This window comes from Paroedura picta, chromosome 1 (genome assembly GCF_049243985.1).
Source record: "Paroedura picta isolate Pp20150507F chromosome 1, Ppicta_v3.0, whole genome shotgun sequence".
Lineage (NCBI taxonomy): Eukaryota > Metazoa > Chordata > Lepidosauria > Squamata > Gekkonidae > Paroedura > Paroedura picta.
The window spans coordinates 126281148-126289934 of record NC_135369.1 but is presented as its reverse complement, the minus strand read 5'-3'; the positions used below and the strand labels follow the sequence as shown (position 1 = coordinate 126289934).

Genomic DNA, 8787 nt, shown 5'->3' with positions numbered 1-8787 from the left:
TGCTCCTTAGAAGAAGAGCTGGATTTTTGTACCCTGCTGTTTACTACCCAGAGGAGTTTCAAAGCGGTTTACAAAATCTTTTCCCTTCCTCTCCCCTGTCCTCTATGCACACCTAGGTAGTGTGGAACTCCAGAACATGAACCAACACCCATTTACAACCTGACCTCCTCTCTGCAATTTTTTCTTGACCTGAAATAGGTCAGGGGGTGCTAGGGGGCTGCAGGGACATTACACACTTTTGAGGCCCCACTTCCAGATTTCAAAGAATATGTTCAGACCAGAGACAGCCAGGTGGGGCCTGGAGATCTCCTGGAATTGCTGCTCATTGTCAAACTAGAGGCCCTTTGGCCATCTTTGGAGGGAACACTGAGTAACTTCAAACAACTCATGCTGACTGAAGTAAACACGTTGATAATGGCAGTGAAACCAACCATGTGCCCTTTAGAGCTGTGCTTATCATGGCTGCTAATGTCAATTGATATAAGAACAGTGACTTCCTTCAAGGAGATATTTAACCTCTCCCTCTCAATGGAAGAATTCCTGGAAGAATTAAAAGAGGCAGTGGTTTGCCTATTGCTTTAAATAAAACACACACAGAGACATCTTTAGACTCTCAAGAGCCCAAAAACTATCATCCCATCTTAGCATTTCTGGGAAAGATGCCCCCACCTGGTAGAATGAGCTCCCTGAAGACATCAGGGCCCTAATGGATCTAGAACCATTCTGCAGGGCCTGCAAAAGGGAGCTTTTCTACCAGGCATTTGGTTGAAGTCTACCAAATCCAACAGCTTCCACTGGGCCCCCAAGCCTTCTTCCCACAAACTTCAATGTCCATGAGCTTCATTTCTTGAACCAACCAACTACAGGTGCATTGTATATTATGGTTATGAATGTACTGTTCTCACTGTATATTATTGTTCTACTGTTGTTTATGATTATTGATTTCTCTGCATGTTCCTATGTTTCATGTGAATCTCCCTGAGCCTCCGGAATGGATGGTATACAAATGTAATAAATAAATAAATACAAATACATGCATTTAAAAATTTCTCAGTAGGGTTGGCCTCAGGATAAAGTAGGCGGGCAAATAAACCAACAGTGCAGATCCAAGTCAGTTCCTAGATGGAAGACCTTCTCTAACTCTTAACAATACCACCTTGAGTTCAATGATGGAATATAACTATAATGGAAAAAGATGTTGATGCATGGTCCATAATTTCTATGTTTGAAACCCTGGGGTATAATTGTGTCTGCCACATAAAGTGCAGAGGAGCCTTAAGAATGAATACAATTTCCACTGAAATATGTTTCCTTACTGATAAAAAGACTGATATTACCTCTATTCAGTCTAAAAGGGATTATTTGGAGGACTGGTTCCATGTCATCTGCACTCCGTTTTGCCTAATGTTTCAAATGGCAGCTTAAAACACATGCTTTGAAATGGATGGATGCCTCGTGTGCCACTTTCAGCTCAACAAAGATATGCTCAATACATTTGAACAGGAAATAAATGCAGCAAACCAGCCATTTCTATTTCTCTTGTTCTGCTAGGGAAGAAAGGGAGAGAAGGAGGAAAAACAGACTGCACAGTGATTTACTTGCAAAACACGCAAGGTAGAGAACAAATTCAGTGTCAGTTTCAATAGTTGTTCCTAGTGGTCAGAGGGCTGAAATGATAAATCATCAAGGAACAATGCTCTGCCTCCTCCATTTGTTCTGGGATTAGATGGCACACTTGTGCATAGCTTTCATCTTCCTTCTGTTGTAAAGTGGGAGAGCTACTTAAATAAACCAGGAGTGTGAAGCTATTTTAGACAGTCCGTTAGTGGGGGGGGGGATAAATAAAGAATCCCAAATACCAGCACGAATACTCACAAATTCATATTTATTTTATCCACCAGCTCTGCTTCTAATGCCCTAATAAATTAAATTCTATTAGAAATGCTGTTCTGCTTTCATTCCTCTCAGGAGTGCCTGTAATCCAATTTGTGTGGTTTGGGCATTTGCATAATATTTGCAGTGCAATCCATTTCTCCTTTCTTGAAAATATAAATTATATCGGTTTTAGATCAGATAGAAGAGAATGGGTTTTTTTGTTTATTTGTTTGTTTCAGAATTTCCCTGTGTAACCAAATGCAATCATCTTCATTGTTACTAACAACAGCAATTGTTTGATCTAATGTTTCAGGATTAAACTACAGAACACACAAAAGATATTCTTCATCTAAAAAATTAACAATTACCTTTCCACCAAAAAAGAGACATGGCACACTTTGTTAGTTCACTTCAGATATTATGCAAAACCATGATTTAATTAACCTAAATATGTTTATAGATTCTGGTGAGTAGCTGTATCAGTCTGAAGCAGCAGAACAAAGTTTGAGTCCAGTAACACCTTTCAGACCATGAATGTTTTATTCAAGATACAAGCTTTTGTGTGTATGCACACTTCTTCAGATGCAATGACATGAACTGGCAATTCCCATTTCAAGAGTGGGTGCCACTGGACTCAGACTTTGTTCCAAATATCATTAGTGTGATTGTCCACTCTGCTAAGTACAGGTTGGTAAGGTCCATCAAATCAGGATCTAAAACCAGGATCTAAAGTTGTCTTACTAACCACAGTTAGTCTTAATAATGCCCCCATATGATACTTGAATGCTGACTTCCTGGCTTAATCCTTTTAATCATGGCTTGCTAGTTTATTTAGAATTTTTCTGGGGAACATCCCCATGAAAACTGGTGGAGATCCTGAAGTTACCCCCTCTCACTAAGTCTCTGATTAAAATGTTAATTTTCATAATTAAATCAGAAGATCTCCTATTTGGGTAACACACATTTCATACAGGTGCTGCAGAGGGTCATCTGAAGTATATTTCTATTTCTCAGATTTTTATAACTTCTCAACTTTGCTTCAGGTAGAACAAAAGAGTTTGCTATAATTTGGAAGGGGAGAGCTTTAGTCATGTTGATTAATGAAGGGTCATTACTGACTGCAGGATTAAGATTAAATGATCTCCAAGTTTCTGCAAATGCAACTGTTTAACAATTCAATTATGTTAAGCATGCCTTTTGTTACTATCAATCTTTTCATATACCACAACCTGCAAGTCTTTTCTATTTTACTAAAACAATTCTAACCAAATTTTTACAAGACTACAATAACATGACATTATTTCCCGGCTGTATTTGACTGCCTTGATCCTACATAGGCTTACCATTTGCTCAGTGGCAATCACTGCCTCTGTTCTCAGGCTCCCATCCTTGATCATTTGAGAAGTGGGCTCAAAAGGGGAAGAATGACATCCAAGAATGCTGTAGGCATTTCCCCAACTCTCTCTGTGTTTGTAGGGATTCCCACAGCATTGCCCAAATGTGATTCATTGACTTTCCATCAAGATGTCACATCCTCCATGACACTCTAGGAGTTGCCTAAAGTTCCTAGAGTGGCATGGAGGGTGTCTTCAGCATACCTTGAACATTATATCTGTTGCTTTGTCAAGAAATTGCCAACTATGCCAATCAGAAGCTCAGTAGGGAAATGAAGCTGCAATTAGGCTCCTTCCTAAATAGTTTATTATCACAGCTGCTGATGTTCTGGTGAGCTATCCATGTGTGGTACCTAATACTTGATCAAAAAAGGAATCACAGATAAAGCACCCACTTGGGGGGAGGCATTCAATTGGCAAGTAAACTATATATAAACCCTACTTTCATGAATCAGAGCCTCTTAATTGGTACATATACCGTATTTGCCGGCGTATAAGACGACTGGCATATAAGACGACCCCCCAACATTTCCACTCAAAATATAGAGTTTGTTATATACTCGGTGTATAAGACTACCCCCTCTTCCACACACCAAATAAAAAAGAAAAGAAAGCAAGAAACTATGCTCGGATTAGTGATTACCTCCCTTCCCCCAAAAAAGGCGAGAGTCATCTCTCTCTCTCTCTCAGAGCCGGCGCCTCTGTGCATTGAACTGAAACAGCTTCCTCTGCAAACTGCAAACAGAGGGAGAGAGCAAGCGAGCGGAGGGCTGCGCGCCAGGCTGGCCGCGTGTGCTCTCTTCCTGAATGGGGGCGGCTTCAAAACACCAGAAACCGTGGGAGGGGAGCAGAGGCTGGCACCTCCCCCCCTCCCCAGCATCCTCCTCCTTTCCACTCCTTTGCCACTGGCTCACCCAGCCGGCCCATCGGGAGCTCTCTCTCTCTCCCCCCTCCCGCTTCAGAGTATTTTGTGGGAGGGAGGGCCCGTCGCTGCCATGGCGAGTTGGGGCGTGCACGCAGGCACAAGTTTGGCGGGGCCAGCGAGTTCCGAGCCAGGAGGAATTCACAAGACAGCAGCAGAGTTGGTGAGCCCGGTGGGGGGGGGGAGCGCCGCCACCACCACCGCCGCTGCCTCTGCCTCGGCATCACTTAATTCTGGTCACCTTAAACTATGGGCACTGGGCGAGCATCGGGAGGCCACTATGGGCAGCTATGTCTATCCCAACTGTAGTGCACCCGGCGTATAAGACGACCCCGCCACTTGGAGGCATGTTTCTAAGGGGTAAAAAATCATCTTATACGCCGGCAAATACGGTGCTTGGCTTTTTGCTGTTTCAGAGCATAGATACTGAATTATATTTCCCTTTACACAATCTCTTCTTTCTTTTTAATTGAACACCTACACAATGCCTGTAAAATTAGGACATCTTTTGGCATACATGGGAGAGATTTTTTGATCTGTCAAATCTCTTGCAGCAGATCCAAAGTTTTCAACTGCCACGAGCACCACACTGCTGAAATCTAGTAAAACTGATTTATATTCACTCTCATTGCAGATCTATAGTAGCATTTGGGTCAGAGAAATTTGCAAATGGCAATGTAGAACCAGTTCTAGTGCTTATATACATTGTGCAATCATCTTTCTTTTATAACATTTTAAATTTAATGGATTTTCACAGAGAATGCTGAAGAGCTTCCTAGTTAATTTTAAAGAATTACAGTTTGCAGGCTTCTCTGAGTGTTGAAAATCCAGTTTGAGTCCATATGGCAACATAGAGTTAACAGCTATACACAAGATTTGTGCAATGTATCACATACCTGAATAACCCAAAAGTTTATGTAATCCATAAAGAAGCAAGAGAATAAGTGCAACTGGGGTAAAGAAGGTGCAAGGAGTGGCCAAATCTTCCTGACAGAAAGATTTTTAAAATATGACCTTAACATGAATAGGGGCAAATGCAAGGGAAGAGGTTGATCAATACTCACCTGAAAACAAAGATTAGTGTCTTATTAGCTACTTAGATATTTTCCAATTGTGTTCACAAGTACATTTTAAAGAAAAACATAGGGGGTTGTAGACCACTAGTACATAAACAGCAATTATGGAACATTCCAGTCTAGATTAGAGAACAGAAATCAAACTATGTACATGAGAGAATCAAAACCAGAAGACAAGTTTCTGTCACTGATCAAGGAAAACAAAGCCTCAGGCTGAAGTTTAATCAAAGCAATTTACTGGTTTTAAAAAGCCACAGAAAATAGCTAAAAGCAGGAATGAGTTGAAAGCAAACTCAGTTCTTTAAAGCAGGGTGATCTAACCTTTATTCATTTCAGAATATTTAAAATCTTTGCAGAGCCAGAGGGCTGCTGTACCAAATTTGAATGTACAAAAGAGACTGCAACTGTATACCTTATTCTACTGCCACCCCCTAAAGTTCTGTTAGTTTATGATTAGTGCTATGTTACATTGCAGAGCAACATCTCCACAAAACAGATCTAAGGGCCTTTCCGCACAAGGACCAATGTTGCCAAATGTTTTCAGTATGCAGAAACGCTATATTTAATAGTGGAATTTTGTCATTCCGCATACCTTTAATTCTAGTGGAATATTGAAGTCCCAGTAGCGTTGTATTCATTCCCCACAGGTTTCTGGTCTCGCTGGAATCGCAACAAAGGAAGCGATATTTTTCTGCGCTTTTTCCCGCCCCTGGCTGTCAATCAAACAGAACAGCCAATGGATTGTTCATGCTCCCGAAAAGCCCCTTTCCCTTTAAAAACTGTTTTTTAAAAACGCAAACACACCAGTTGCAACCAATATTTGTTCAATCATTGTCTCAGAAACACCTTTTCTGCTGGCATAGGAGCTGGCGCTTAATTGTTTACACGCTGTTCAAGTAAAAAAAAAATCCAATGGGCGCAATTTGTGGCTGAAATTATGGGCAGTGTCGAACAGGCTGTATTGTGTTTGGGAACTTTAAAGACACTTGCAGTAGGGAGCTTTGTTTTACTGTTAATCACGACTGTGAAGGGACTTCAGCCGGAGAAGCCTCACCTCTTCATTGCTTTCGCCGGTCTAAAGGGAAAAAATGGCAATCGCGTCTCCGGAAACTTAGGGGCGAGAGCGAGGGAGGGACATTCTTTCTACCGCTATTTTGAGAATGCACATGTCTTTCGCTGATGTGTTGCAGCTTGTGCTCAGAAGTGTAGCGGTTTTTTCAGGGGGAATCCATTTTTCTGGATTACCCCCTAAGCGCTATAAAATTTCGATTGTTGCAGGAGTTCAGTGGGGGTTTTGCAGTTTGCTTACGATGTCATGCGGAACATTAAATTAATAGCATTTATGAAAGGTAAGGCTACATGTAAGTCATGCGGAATGGACCCAAGTTTTCTGTTTAGATGATCCAGAGATTAAGAGTTGGGGCTTTAGGCAGAGCTTCCGAAGGTCCCAAGAAAACACTAAGGATTACAGGTCCCAAAAGGGAACCAGTAGAGGGGTGTTGACTGGGCTGAATAATAACTAATTCCTCTACCCTCTGGGCCAATATGGGGGGTCTCATGTTTCATTTGAAAATGTGATGGGTACAGTGACTTTCTCCTGTGTGAAACCTTGGAAAGAATTTATGGCAAATATTGTTGTATTTTTTTTTTGTTCTAGAGCCAGGGGTAGCCAAACTGTGGCTCTCCAAATGTCCATGGACTATAATTCCCATGAGCACCTGCAAGCATGTGCTGGCAGAGGCTCCTGGGAATGGTAGTTCATGGACATCTGGTGAGCCACAGTTCAGCCAACCCTCAGACTGCACCACTGACTGGAAATCAAATGAAGATTATATGATTCTACCAATCTGTGGTTGTTCATTAAGAAAAAGTCAGCTTTTACTGTAACGTATAAAACATGGCAATATTTGATGAAGGGTGAGAAAGGAAAGTTGTGGGAACAGAAGGAGAGAGGGAAAAGGAAGAGGATTTAGGGAGGAGTGAATGGAAAGGGCCCAAAAGTGAAATTTCTGGAGTTATCTGTAAAGAATGAAAAGACAGAAAGCATTGGTAGGGGAAGCTTGAGGGACCCATGTAAAAGGAGCTATCAAGGCCTTATAGTGGGGAAAAAAGAGAGAGCGTGAGCTGATGGGAAGATGGAGGACGAAATAGCAAGGAAACTGCTAATGCAGGAAATCGGCTGTGCATGGAGGGTGTGGTATAGCCACTGAATAAATAAATCCATCTATAGTAGCAAAGTTTTGGGAACAGAAAGTGGAAACAAGCCACCTGAAAGTAGCATGAATTTTGAAAAGGGGCATTTAGATATCACTTTGCCTAGGTTCAGAGAATGAAGATGATCTTGTTGGTGCAGGTTCAGTGGCAGAGGGGAAATTCTTGAGTGAAATTCACCTAATTTGGGAGTTGTTGGGGAATCACTTAACTGGGGGTGAGTGAAATTTTTGGTCATTCAGGAAGTTGCAACACTGAAATTCACTCTGGGGGTTGGATGAAATTGCCTAGTGTTACTGAACTCAGGAAGGGAGTCTGATTGCTGTATCTAACATCTCTGTCATGTTTAAGAATTGGCTCCCTGATGTTGAAGAATGGGTTTTGATGGTCCATGGTCATTTGACTCTTTGTATGAGTTGGCTCAGTAAGAACATCAATAATTGAGTCCAATAGCACCTTTAATACCAACAAAGATTTATTCAAGATGTGAGTTTTCATGTGCATACACATTTCCTCAGACAAAATGGAACAAAGATCATGAGAGTACAGATATATGTTATTGTTGTTAGGTGCGAAGTCATGTCCGACCCATCGCGACCCCATGGACAATGATCCTCCAGGCCTTCCTGTCCTCTACCATTCCCCGGAGTCCATTTAAGTTTTCACCTACTGCTTCAGTGACTCCATCCAGCCAAGTCATTCTCTGTCGTCCCCTTCTTCTTTTGCCCTCGATCACTCCCAGCATTAGGCTCTTCTCCAGGGAGTCCTTCCTTCTCATGAGGTGGCCAAAGTATTTGAGTTTCATCTTCAGGATCTGGCCTTCTAAAGAGTAGTCAGGGCTGATCTCCTCTAGGACTGACCGGTTTGTTCGTCTTGCAGTCCAACGGACTCACAAGAGTCTTCTCCAGCACCAGAGTTCAAAAGCCTCAATTCTTTGACGCTCGACCTTCCTTATGGTCCAACTTTCACAGCCATCCATTGCAACTGGGAATACCATAGCCTTGACTAAATGCACTTTTGTTGCCAGGGTGATGTCTCTGCTTTTTAGGATACTGTCTAGATTTGCCATAGCTTTCCTCCCCAGGAGCAAGCGTCTTTTAATTTCTTTGCTGCAGTCCCCATCTGCAGTGATCTTGGAGCCCAGGAAAATCTGTCACTATCTCCATTTCTTCCCCATCTATTTGCCAGGAAAAAAGAGGGCTGGATGCCATGATCTTTGTTTTCTTGATGTTGAGTTTCAAGCCAACTTTTGCACTGTCCTCCTTCACCCGCATCAACAAGCTCTTTAGTTCCTCTTCACTTTCTGCCA

The 8787-nt window shown here is 42.0% G+C and overlaps 1 long non-coding RNA gene across 8 annotated transcripts in view; it reads left to right on the top strand.

Annotated features, from left to right (window-relative positions):
- Positions 1-4182: 4182 nt before the first annotated feature.
- LOC143820456 (uncharacterized) overlaps positions 4183-8787 on the top strand; it is an 89871-nt gene continuing 85266 nt past the window's right edge. For all 8 annotated transcript variants that reach the window (XR_013225354.1, XR_013225359.1, XR_013225358.1 and 5 more), the window contains exon 1: positions 4183-4354. This is a non-coding gene — a long non-coding RNA (uncharacterized LOC143820456). The remainder of the gene's footprint in view (positions 4355-8787) is intronic.